The 13,504-nt window shown below is 42.3% G+C and overlaps 1 protein-coding gene across 16 annotated transcripts in view; it reads right to left on the reverse strand.

Annotated features, from left to right (window-relative positions):
* Positions 1-12,397, reverse strand: part of LOC146970267 (band 4.1-like protein 3) — a 58,181-nt gene extending 45,784 nt beyond the window's left edge. For 15 of the 16 annotated variants that reach the window (XM_085803870.1, XM_085803885.1, XM_085803879.1 and 12 more), the window contains exon 1: positions 370-620. The gene's annotated coding sequence lies outside the window, so the exon portion shown is untranslated. Of the gene's footprint in view, positions 1-369; positions 621-12,240 lie in introns of those variants that run through there. The other variant, XM_085803871.1, reaches the window with a different exon arrangement.
* Between the last annotated feature and the right edge of the window lie 1,107 nt (positions 12,398-13,504).

The raw sequence follows: 13,504 nt of genomic DNA on the forward strand, positions 1-13,504 counted from the left end.
TGCAGGAAGCTCATTCAGCAAAAACAACATTAACCTACAGTATACACAACGCTACAACACAGGGGGTTCAACACGGTTAGCCACGTACGTCCACCCGACTTTTCCCTCCCCAACGAGCGGCTGCAACATTATTAGTGTGTTAGCTCCATTTAAAATACATTTCCAAATGTGTTAATTATCTGTCATGGAGCCGCGGGTGTTGTAGTCCGAGGAGGCGAGTATGTCAAAAAAACAGAGAGAGAAGACACGAGACAGAGAGGGAGGACAACACAACACAACACAACACAACACAAACAGAGCCGAGTGCATCTTCCTGAGCGCTCAATAAACAGAGAAAAGAGGGGTTTTGGTTTTGTTATTTTTTTTTACCAGGTATGAACCGTCCTCGTTCAGCTGCCTGTAGCCTACGACTCGCATTCGTGGTGGGCTTCTTGTGTTTCCTGACAGCGGTGCTCCTCCACTCTGCTGCTGCTGCTGCTGCTGCTGCTGCTGAGCTGCTGCTGCAGTTCCCCTCTCCACCAGCCTAGCTAACTCCACTATGCAGCTGAGAGCAGGATTGTGGGATATCAGGGACAGCCGGGGCATTATTTTAACAGCGCACCCTCCCCTTACCCCATCACACACACACACACACACACACACACACACACACACACACACACACACACACACACACACAAATACACAAATACACAAGCACAAGCGCGCGCGCACACACACACAGCATGGCAATTAGTGACACAAGGTTTGTTGTTGTACTGAGAAAAGCCACCGCGACTGAAGTCTGTGTGAGAGAAATGTGATTAAATGAAAAGAGAATCAGCGGAGGAATGTAACTAAGTAGGCTACATTTACCTCAATTCTGCGACTAAGTTTAACATAGGAGACAAACTTATACAGTAGGCTAGGTGTACTTTGATTAATCAGCATCATGCATGGAGCTGTGTTCAGCCCACTTCACCTTATGTATAACTGTTAAAGCAGAAGTAAGCGATATTTTTGTGTTAATATAAGTCTTAAATAGTTATATCTTCCGACAGCAATCACTTATATAGAGTGTTTGGTCTGAAACACGGGTCTGTCAGTCACTCTGCTCTGCTGTAAGCCGAGGAGAAAACTTTTCTCGTATCCTACAAGTTTTATCCAATGAGGATAGATGAGGAGAGAACGGCATGAAGGGGCAGTCCTCTCTGTGTGTGCAGCCAAGGGATGCGCCTGAATGTGGTGACGTAGGGACGAGGACCAATAGATCCATGACGAGGGCGGGGGCTGCTGACTCCATCGGCTGATAAGAAGTTATGGTGCGTTCAAGGCAACCTGTGACTCGTGTTTTTCCGACCTGTGAAGTCGTACCAGTTCGATCTGGTACGAGTTCACGGGTCGGAAAAACACGAGTGGCCGTTATAGTGACTTTCACAGGCAACAGGTCGGAAAAACACGAGTTACGGGTTGCCTGGAACGCTACAAAGTCGTAAGTCGTGACTTGAAGCTGTAATTTACGGTTTCAAAAGCCTGCCTGGAACGCAGCATTAGCCAAAACGACCGGATCGCTTACTTCTGCTTTAACTTTAGTATGTATTCAAACTATTTACTTTTTGTGTATTGTAGTTATACACTGTCCATCACTGTAAGATAGAGCATCACTTGTGCTGTCATAGCTAGTTTTTTTTTTAACCTGCACTTATCTGTAAAAAAAACTATTTTTGCACTTCTGGTTAGACACTAATTGCATTTCATTGGCTTTGTACAAGGTAGTTAATTGATTCAAATATGCAAATTGTAATTGGTGTCTGTAGATAATCGTGATTAATCAGAAATTGATTGCACATTTAGGGTTATTAGTGTTCAAAATATGTTTGTTTTGTAACTTAATTGCACATTAACCAACCATTAACAGTGACAAATATTGTCAAGAAAACCCCAAAAGGCTTCACTGCATTAGGATTAAAGATAACAGGCTCAAATAAAAACATGATGGTGTCGTTCAAGTGGTAACTGTCTCTCTAATTTAAAGATTATGTCAGGTTTAGAGACATCACTGTTGGATCAAAAACAATACTACAAAATATAGTTTGTAACAACATAAAGCAAAATATGATGCAATGTCGTATATTTAGTATAGTTAAAATTAGCCTGATCACAGTCTAAACATGTGTTAAAGTGACAATAACAACAATCCAGTGATGTAATCCAACACTGTCACGAGCCATTATGCTCTGTAATGAGCACTTTTACTTCTCATTCATTCAGTGCATGTTGCTCCTGATGCTTCTGAGATAAAGAGCTTTTACTTTGTTATTCTGCATCGTCATGTTGCTACTTCTGCTTCACTAAAAGATCACAATAATACGAACTTCTTCCATCGCTGTCCTGAATGCAAAACAGCCGAATTTCAACCAGACTTCCTGAGAGTACTTTATGATATGCTTCCATATTGGAAAACATAATCCAGGACATATTAAAAATGGCTCACACACACACGCACACACAAACATTTGTCGTCCTCCTATAGGCACTTATACAGTATGTATAGTATGTGCACAGATACAAGTTTTTAATTACTGTCTGGGTTGTGTTCCCTCTGGGGATTTGAGGGTTTTGCCTCCTCCCAGTGGGAACTTGACCCAACTCGGTCACCCATTTGACTTTTATTTCATCTAATTGCTCTCATGCTCTGTGTCGTACACCACACGCCAGCACTTTACCGTACACTACGCAAACATACAGAAACAAAACAACCAAAACACACAGCTATGCACATTACATGTTCAGAGAATTCCCTGCTGCAGTTGCACACGGATTCCCTAAATAGTGACGGAGACATGGCGGGCATGCTTTGCAGACAGTGGAGGGTAAATATAATAACACACACATACACACACACGCACACACACAGTAACACACACACACAGTGCAGCTCTTATGTACGGCAGCCAGACAGCTGGCTTCTCATTCAGCCGTTAGCTAATTGTAGCGCAGCTCGTAAAACAAGCTCAATGACAACAACAATGAATGTTTTACATGGAAGACGTGTAATTCACATTAGAATAAATGGCGATTCGGTGGCTTTATGTGCAAGTTTAAATTCCTACACACCAACCTCACACACATGCACAACCAGCAATAAGGAGCGAGGGTGTTTGTTGGAGCTACAGTGGGCTGACAATAGATGTAACAGAATATTCCTGTAACCTTCAGCGCTGGGAGGAGAAATAAAAGCTGAGGGAGGCCGTTAAAAGGACACTTTCTACGTCGTGATCTCCTGCACTGTGATAACTTACCGAGCCGTCAACTTTGGCCTTAATGTGAAACCACCATTAACCATGAAAAACCATAAAAAAACCTCCAAGGATGTGCAGCATTTCCGCAGTTGCTAACATTATTAATGATTCACTGCTGTGTAGCTTTGTAATGCGACTGTATATTCTTTCATTTCTCCAGATTTATCTTTCACTTCCTCCTTCATTTCTTGTTTTTTAAAGCATAACTATTATTGTAATCGTCAACCACATACGTCATGACAAGGAGGAGGAGGCTCAGTGAGAAGAAATGCTACAGAGAGAAGCAGCAACGAGTAACTGGGATGTCTGTTCCCTCTGCTCAGCCAAACAATAGTAATCTACATTTAGAGCAGGTGGAGTCTGGCACAGTGGAGTCATCGTCCGACTGATCGTCTCAGACATTGCTCATCAGGGCTCTGTCTGGCCAGTGGGCGGTGACTACGCTCCTGTAATGCAGTAAACAATCCTAAATTAGAAGTCAGGGGGTTTACATAGTAGACCGTCTGCAGAGGAAGCATCAGTCTATAAATGTATGCATTGTTATGATGAGCAAAATATTTGCACTGTTTTGACCCCCTGCAGACTACAGTAGACTGCACATCGGGACAGTTTCATCTTAAAAGCACGTTTCAGGGAGCTTTAAAGAGCCCCTAGGAGTTTGCTTATGGTTGTGAAAAAGTCTCATATTAATGTGGACGAATCTACGCTACACACTTGTTAATGGGTCCATTTTCAATAAATATATCGTTTTTATCTTTATAGTTATTTTGATATTATTATTTAGTGGTCAGCTCACCTAGCATTTCCTAGTTTCGGTTTCCCGGACGCTGCCCGGCGGGTCATGGGAATAACGCCGCCGGATCGCTAGTTGGCATCGTTTATGGTCGGAACTATACGACGGTATCTGATCGTCTTCGAACCTCCGACTTTCATTCTTGATTAATGAAAACATTCTTGGCAAATGCTTTCGCTTTCATCCGTCTCGCGCCGGTCCAGGAATTGGGAAATGTAGTGTGAAAACACTTCACTTTCCGAAACTCCTCGTAGTCCCTTTAAAATGCACGTTTCAGGGAGCTTTAATGTGCTGTTCCTGATTTTAATATAAACTGAATGCAACAGTGTGAGGCAGGAAAACCAAAGCACATGACTAAAAAGCAGCATGAACCTCCAGGCCTGCCTCACCAATCTGACAGAGTCGAGTGCATTTGATACCATCAACCTTTATCCTCCATCTGAGGATAAGATCTAACTCCAAAGAGGTGAAGAGGGTCGGTGGTGCACTTGTACTGTGAAGATTTTAAACTGGTTGCAGATACAGGTTCTTTCAAACCATGACAAACTTCATGGACACGTGGATGTCCTTAACCTTAAGGTGGATTTTTTTCCCTTTAAAGCTGCAGGAAGTCAGACCTGGCCACTAGAGGGGCGAAAGACGCACAAACAAGCTCTGAGCTAAGAGGCTCATTTTGCAGCATGTATTTGGATTGTTAAAGCCATCATTGTGTTATAAATAAAAAAAAAAAGCACATGAGTTTTTAAGCCTTTCAGGTTTTCAATTGCGTTTACGGGCTAAAAACAGAACAACACGGGCTTCTGCTGAGAGTCTTTATTGTTCACCTGTTACATTTATAGGTCTAATATTCACTCGTGTTTTTTAGGTTTCATGAGAAAATTATCTCAACTTAGTTCTACTGTTTTTGGTTTTGCCACACAAACCAAGACGCATTTGACTTCATGTTACTAAAACATATGATTCATTATCACAGGGGGAGACTGCATGAAAAGTAAGCTGAGGTTACACTTTCAATTCTTATTTTGAGTCATCATGTAGTTCAGAAAAGGAATTAAAACACGTCACTCCTCCACTTTGTATTTCAACATAACTAGTGAAATATGGAAGTGAATAACTACAGGGTTCCTACAGCTTAAGCCAAGTTAAATTTAAGACTTTTTTAAAGCCACTTGAAATTAAATTTACTGACTGACTTGACTTCATGATAAACACAAATGCAGAAAAAAAAGAAAAACCCCACATCAATTACATAGGGTTAGGGACAATTTTACCCACTTTCCTATGTGATCCAAGGTAAAGTGACTGCTACATGAACATTGGATTGTGTCTCTTTCCAGCTGTCCTTTCAAAATAAATGCATAAAAAGTCCGGGAAAAAAAAAAACACTGACTCGGGAGCTGGTGGCGGTGAGAAAGTTAGCATTGACGGCCGCCACTAACTTCTCTATGTCGAAATGTTACCAATTATTTTGAGATTTGAGACTAATTACAACCATAAAATACCACTTACCATGTGTTAACATTTTTAAGACTTTGGAAAAATTGATTTAAGACATTTTAATGCCAATTAAAGCAGATATCAGTGGAATGTTTTTGTTAATATAAGTCCTAAATAGTCCTATTTTCCGTCAGCAATCACTCAAATGAAGTATTTCAGCCTAAACACGAGTCTCTCCGTCACTCTGCTCTGCTGTAACCCGAGGAGAAAATTTTCCTTGTGGGATACAAGTGTTATCCAATGAGGGGAGAGAACGGCATGAAGGGCTGTGTGTGCAGCCAAGGGATGCGCGTGAATGTGGTGACGTAGCACGAGGACCAATTGATGCCTGACAAGGGCGGGGGCTGCTAACTCATGGTGCGTTCAAGGAAACTCGTACTTTGTGTTTTTCCTTCCTGTGAAGTCATACCAGTTCGATCTGGTACGAGTTCACGGGTCGGAAGTTACGAGTGGCCGTTATAGGGAACTTTCACAGACAACAGGACGGTAAAAACACGAGCTACGGGTTACCTGGAACGCTACCAAGTCGTAGTTGTGACTTGAAGCTGTAACTTACGGTTTCAAAAGCCTGCCTTGAACACAGCATTAGCCGAAACGGCCGTGCCACTGATATCTGCTTTAAGGCCTGTTTTTAGATTAATGAATTCAATGCCTTTTAAGACTTTTTAAGGATCCGTAAGAACCCTGAACTAACAACAAACTAAAAAAGGTAAAAAGGTATTAAACAACCTGTTTTTATGAATATATATAATATTTTATTCCCAGCAGGTAACATTTAGGCCACATCGTCTCCCACTGGGCTTGACTTACAGATGACCAAGTGGGAGTTCAGTTAAGTATTACTAATGCTGTATAACCTGAGTTTCTACTGACTACGAGTTTTAAAGATAAGTGTGAGTGCAGACGTATGACTCCTCACAGCGTCCAGAGCAGCAGTTGGTCGACTCGGCAGAATGATTAAAACCACCCGAGACAAACAACATGTGATCTCTGGACTCTACTTAGCTTATGTGGCTGCTTAAGTCTTCACTTTTTTTCTGCTGTGCACGGACTCTTACTTCCTGTGTAGCTCATCTGCTGCGGCGCCTTAACCTTGAACTTCATTAACCTTCAATCCAAACGCCTTTTACCCATAATTTTCACAAGCATTAGCATAAATTGGGAACATAAGGTGGCGTTCTGCTTCTCACACACACAGCATGAACTACTGTGATTGATTTTAAAACTTTGCACAGGTAGGACTGATTTACTTTTAATTCGATGAATTCATTTCAGAAATAGTATTTATTTAAAAAGATTATCATGCTGCTGCTGACAGTTGTGAAAAAAAAAACAAGTCGGGGGTTGTAAACAGCTAAACCTGGTAAGTGTGTATGAATATGTGGATTTGCCAAGTCTCTAAAACCGGTAACCTTATGTACCTCATCAGAGCAATCCAATTTACAGGGCTGCAGTCAGAACAAGCAAGCTGGCACTTCATCAATACATAATTACATTGCAGCATGTCCCTTACAATACATGGCAAACCACCCATGTGATCCAATTAACCAAAAAAAAACAAGTCTTGACCAGCAGCAGCCTCTGCTTTCCCCTGGGTCTGAAGGGGGGGAGTAATTGCTGATATAAAAAAAACAGACTCATATTTTCATTTTGTCTCCAGGCTTTCCCACACACACATACATAATCACAGAGTTTACACCACTGCGCTGCATTTTATGCTCATTTACATAAAATGATTTCCAGTTGAAGCACTTTCAGGTTTTTAATCTAAAACAATTGAGTCTTTATGGTTATTACTGCGAGCTTATCGCAGAGCATGGGGCTCTTATTCTGTAATTCTGTTCTTCACCTCTCCCTCTCTCTGTGAGGAACCAAAGCCACTATTCCTCCCTCTGCTATCCAGCTCCACTCAGCTGTGAATACCTTCACTCCCAGAGGCGCTGCAGGTCAGCGAGCATACAAACCAAATTACTGTCTGATTCTGACACTCCAAACTGGGCCGAACCGGCACCGCTACCTTCTGTGCACAACTTTCATCTCACTGTAAGAAAACCTTTGTATCAGAGTGATGAGAACCACTCCCATCTTTTTTTTTTTTTTGAAGCACATCTTATCTTCAAGACTCATAAATGCCATTTGTAATTCCTAACCTTTGGAAAGTGACAGGCTAATGACCGTGTCCTTTAAGTTACTGCAGACGAGGACTATTTTTTTCTTCTTCTTGAGAGACAAGGAACATGTGGTTGAAAAGAAAACACCGCAGCAGCGTTTAGAGTCACTCTTCCCTTTTTTTTTTACAGTTTTCTTTGGATATCAATATTTCAGCTTAGGGAAAACAATTAAAGCTGACTGATGGCCGAGCAGTGACGGCACCTCATCGATTTCACTTCATGTATCTTTCTCTGCAGAATGCATCTTAACACAAGACAAAGAGACAGTAAAAGATAATCCAGATATATCTGCTGTATGCACGTCTTAGTAACAATCAAAATGCGAGGGGACACATGGTATTTCGAGGACAGTTAAGTGTCTGAGCCATCGCAGCAACAACACACTGAGGGAATAAACTGGAAGCAGCACAACACGGTATTTGGCAGCGACACCAAACGCTCCTGCGACACAATGGTTGCATTTGAAGAAGAGGACTTCAGATGGAGCCCACGCAGTGTGAGACTAACCCCGGACTCTCCACTATAAATATACCATGTGACCGTCAAGGTGCCATCCCATCAGGAGCCGCAGCAGCAGCAGCAGCAGCAGCAGCAGCAGCTTTATAAGGCAAAGGCAGCCCCACACACCGCTCTCAAGTGATCAGGAATCGCTGGGAGATAACAAGGCTCCCAACAAGCTTATCTCTTCCACTCAACAAGATTGAGTCATACGTGTTATCTCCTCCAGCCCCCGAAGGCTTTGGTGATCACAAGCAGCAGCACCGCTCACGTGTCGGCTTCGGCTCGCGTCAACCGACTCAACCATAGAGTAACACAAAAAAATCTGTTGAGGCCTCAGGCCGAAGCTCCTAAATGTTGAAGGTCGTTGTTGTTGTGTGTATTCAAATGATTTCCTGTTCAGAAAGTCTCACTGTGGAGGCAGCTGCCAATCATCTGTATTATTGATTAACCCTACAATCACGTGGCGATTATTAGTTCAACTGCTGAGTGTGGGAAAGGTCAAAACTCAAATGTGCATCGCAAAAACCTGAGGCTCAAGCTGTTCAACTTATGAACCAACATGACAAAGAAGAGCAGATGATTCTAGCAGCAAATTATGGATCTGCAATTATTTTTGATCAATTTTGGACTAATTTCCTCTGTTTAATCAAATCAAACTAAACTAATTAGTTGCAGTTATTAGGATGGAAGTGTGTAGCCTAGGTCGTCTCACAGGAAGTGGAATAACACAGTACTGTTAATAAAAACTGTTGTTGTAGCTACTGATCTTAGAGCTGGTTAAAGAAGACAAGTAGGAGAAAACTAACCAGTGACTATTATGATAATCAATATATTTATTTTACTTTTCAAGAAGAAAAGGCAAAGTTCACTTTCTTGGATCAGGGGATTTGATGCTTTTATTTGTTGTATGGTAATAGATCGATAGATAAAACAACATATTTGAATACGTTTACTTAGGATATTGGGAATTTTTTGGAACATTTTATGGACAAAATGCTAAATATTCTGTTTAACATGATGCAAAATAATGTTGTTTCCTATGAAATTAATTAAATGTGATTCAAATGTAAAAAATAATTTGAAGAAAATACTAAGTTTGAGGAAACTTTGGAGCCGAATCTTCTTAACTGAGCGGTTAAAAAAGTAATATTTTATTCCTCCCTCTTGCCGACAGTCTGTGGGAAATCTGTGGGTGTAATGTAATAACTCAAACACTTGGCTCAGCCATTTTTATTTCAAAGTATGTCCACAGATATTACTTTACTCCAACCTTTGCATGCCTTATCACTGAATCACGATAAAGGCCGAGAGAGATCTGCAGACTTTTTTAACCTTTAACCTCTTATTTCGGTCGCATACGCTCCACCTCGCCCTCCTGCAGCACAGTCGCTATGCAGTGCTGTTGATGATGAACTAAACATTGATTTGAATTCCTGAGATTGAACAGTGGGAGATAATAGTCTTTATCACACCGAACAGAGGGGAGAGTCCCTCACATGTCTGCAGCAGGGGCAGAAGCAACAGTTGTGAGCGAGAATGACTTAGAAATTAAGATTTAGTCTTGTTACGTCATCGAGGAATGTAAAAAAAAACAAATAACGCATACACACAAGGATGATTTCTCGCGGTAGATCCGTTTTCTCCCCCAGAGCAAAGGTCACTGGAGGTCACAAGACGAGCAGATGCCTAAACCACCTCGTCCAGACTCCTACACCTGATGAGACTTACAGTTTTTCGTACATAACGCTGCATTCCAGTCAATGTCTGAATTTGGAAATTCCCCTTCTGCTCGCCCATAATTACAACCTTCCTGTGCTCCAGTGGCCTCGCTTGGAAAAACCAGGCAAAGAAACAAGGTCACCCACAAAATTTAAATACACTTTCCCTCTCATATTTTACAGCACACACACACACACACACACTGTACTGTACAGACAATGTTTACTAGCTCCTCTGGAAGTGCAGCTTCCCCTTATTGAGTTTTAAGTCGTGTTTTTTATGACATTCGAGCAGCAGCTTTCTGGTTTATGTGCTGTGAGACATCATCTTGGAAACCTCTTGTTTGGAAATGATGCCCGAGTTTCCTGAATGGAATTCCGCTTTAGACGGTGCTGAACATTTTTTCCTTTTCTCCCCCCCTTGCTCAGCTTCTGACTATGAGTGAAAGGATCGGACATGATTCATGTTTGGCTTCTTTTTTCTTTTCTTTTTTTTTTACTTCGCTGCACTGGTTCAGCAGCGACCTGCAAATGGCACTTACTCACAGATAGTAACAGGCATTTAGCAGCTAAAGAGCCAGACGTTTTCCCCTCCGAGGCCACGAAACTCAACTCCGAGTGAGTGATTGACAATTTTGATACATAACTGTTGGATGTGTAAATAAGCAACTGTTATATCAACTTGAGAGGTGATGATAAGTCAGTGTGGTGAGCTGTTTTACTGCACAAAACAATCAGTCATTCAGGATTTAAGTTCAGGTGTCGGATGTATTGCTGCAGAAAGCAGCACACCAGCTTTCTTTGTTTATTCTGTGGCTTTGATTTCTTTTTAACTACACTGCAGTTCGTCTGCAAGGAGTAATCCGACACTTTGCTTTCTGGGAATCCGCAGCCTCTGGTCTGGTCTCGGCTCCCAACAGGCAACAGGCAACGGTGAATTACATAAGCCAGCTATGGGATGATGACATAACACTTATCTGTCTCCCCTACACATGCACCGGTGTGGCATATCTCAGCAAAACTCCCTGATCAGAAGAACTTCCGATTGTGAATGAATGAATGAATGAATGAATGAATGAACGAACAAGCTCAGGGAAAACGTGCGGGACTGTACACGTCACCATCGGCCAATGAACATGACCAGTAACCAACAGACTTTGCCCGGCCCTTATCTCCCCGGTCTTGTACGTTCACCTTCATCATTCACCCCCATAAACCAGGTAAAACTACGGCTATAGTCCATCTTAGAAGAATATGTCTGACACACTACATTTACAGCCATATGAGAAAAAATTGAATCTCATTAAGTCTTAAATGTGCACTTCAGGGTCCATGAAAGAGAGTGGAACAACAACAAAGAGCTCTTCCTTCTTTGATTCATTCACGTTTCTATTCTGGGGAGAACCTAAACGGAAACACATGCTGCGAGAACTTCCCATTTCCGAACTGCCTGTCTGTGCCCAAGCAAAAAAAAAAAACTAAAAAAACTTTTGATCAGGTGTGTGTCTGTGTGTGTGTCAGGGAAAACAAGCTGTGCTGCTGCTGGCTCAGCGGTTATGAGAAGAACCGAGTGAAGACACAGCCAGAGGAAAATGCTGATGAGGAGGTCTGAGGGTACTGTATGTCAGGAGTATGACAGAGAGAGGACAGTCAGCACGTTCAGAGGCCTCAGAGCAAAGTGTGACACAGAAAATATTGCGGCTCAGACACCAGACATGTGAAAGGAAATAAGAAGTTCTGCTTCTACACCACACAGAGCTGTGATCACCCCTACCTCCTCCTACTGTAACCTTTAGTGACCTCTTGGCTTTGTGTTTGACCTCCTGCAGCCTGAGTTAGTCCAGTAAAAACCTGACATCTCTTCATATCTGTCACATGACATGTGTTCAAGTCTATTGTGTGTTAAGTTTCATGTGTCTTACTTCCCCCTTTTGTCAATGAGCGCTCTGTAAAGGTAGTAAAGTACTCACCATTTCACATTTCACGAGTTGGCAGGTCACAGACAGTTGCGTCGAGGCGGGGGGGAAGCCCGGTTGGTTTGCACACAGACACACACACACACAGATACAAATGAAAAATGAAACAAAGACATGAATAAACGTTCAGAGTGAAAACACATTGTGTCACATTGTAGAAACGACTCTGCCAGATGTTATTAAGCTCTGACTGGAGGTAACTCAAGCCGAACTGTGCAGAAAACACACTACTTTTTACGCACACTGTTTCTGTGTGTTGGAGTTGAACTCCGCACGCAGCAGAAACAAGGCAACACACTTTACCTGAGGCGCACGAGCGGGGGCAGACACTTCCTCAACACCGGCGTGTGTGTGTGTGTGTGTGTGTAGTGTGTCTCTCTGTGTGTGTGACACCGGGCAGCAGGAATCCCGACGCGTCGCGGGGGCTCGTCCGCGGTGTAAAAAAGGACCGGACACCTGTAAGCGCCTGCTTTGGCAAACCCTCGCAGAGCTGCTGTCCCCGCACTGTTGTTAACCCCGCCCCTCCCTCCGCCTACTACTCCCAAAAAAAAAAAAAAAAAACGGCCCCCACATTGTCCTCGTTAAACGGACACGCCCACGAGGACAGGTCAACCCAACCAACCGGTATTAACCCAGCGCCCCCTGCCGGCAGCCTGCGGTGCGGTGTGGTGGTGATAATGATCTGTGCGTCGTCATGTGACCACTAGATGGCCACGTTAGATGCTGTTATGATAAATGTGCAGTGCAAACCTCTTTTATATACAGACTATGGTGTCTATGGTGCAAAACCAGCAGGACAACGACCATAAAAGGGGATGTTTTAAAGTGAGCTTGTAAAATGCTGCATGGTTGTTGCTGTATTACTGACTCTGAGTGATATAAATGTGAAAACAAAGGAACATTCAGATCCTGTAAATAAAAGTTGAGATATAATAATATACTAAAGTTAGACCAGAACAAGATCTGCACATCTCTGTGAAAGCATGTACATAAGTGTGGAGAAAACTTAAAAACACCAAAAAGCAAACATCTTCATTATGCAGCAGAATGATCCCTGTGAGTGTGATATTATTTTCTATCATCTTTATTGATGTATGAGCAGCATTTTAATATTATAGAATTACCACGGTGGAGCCATTTCCAGCTATTTATAGGCTATATGATAGTTTAAGTCTATAAAACTCCTCATATACTTTAAGATGATATCATCTCATAAACTTTTTTTTTTTTTTTGTTACACCGTGATAGAATTAGCCTGCAATAAACCCCCCCCCTCCCCTCCCGTCCCCTCCCCACCCCTTCCTCCATGAAAATAAGGTTATAATGTTCAGTTTTTCATTAAAACGTATCGGGGGAGTTGATTCAGTTTTATGATCATTACAGAGGCAGAAGTTTGTCGGTGCTGTCGAGCTGGATTGCGTAACAACGACAGGGTGTTGCTATTACTCTGTTAGACCCATTTACATCAGTGAGTGTCTGCTGAATAAATAACAGAAGACAACTCTGTGTGTTACGCAATACAATTCAACCGCAACACAAAACTGTTGGTAAATTTTGCATGACAAAT

Source organism: Trachurus japonicus, chromosome 17, assembly GCF_045865225.1.
Source record: "Trachurus japonicus isolate A0001 chromosome 17, Traja_1.0".
Classification (NCBI taxonomy): Eukaryota; Metazoa; Chordata; class Actinopteri; order Carangiformes; family Carangidae; genus Trachurus; species Trachurus japonicus.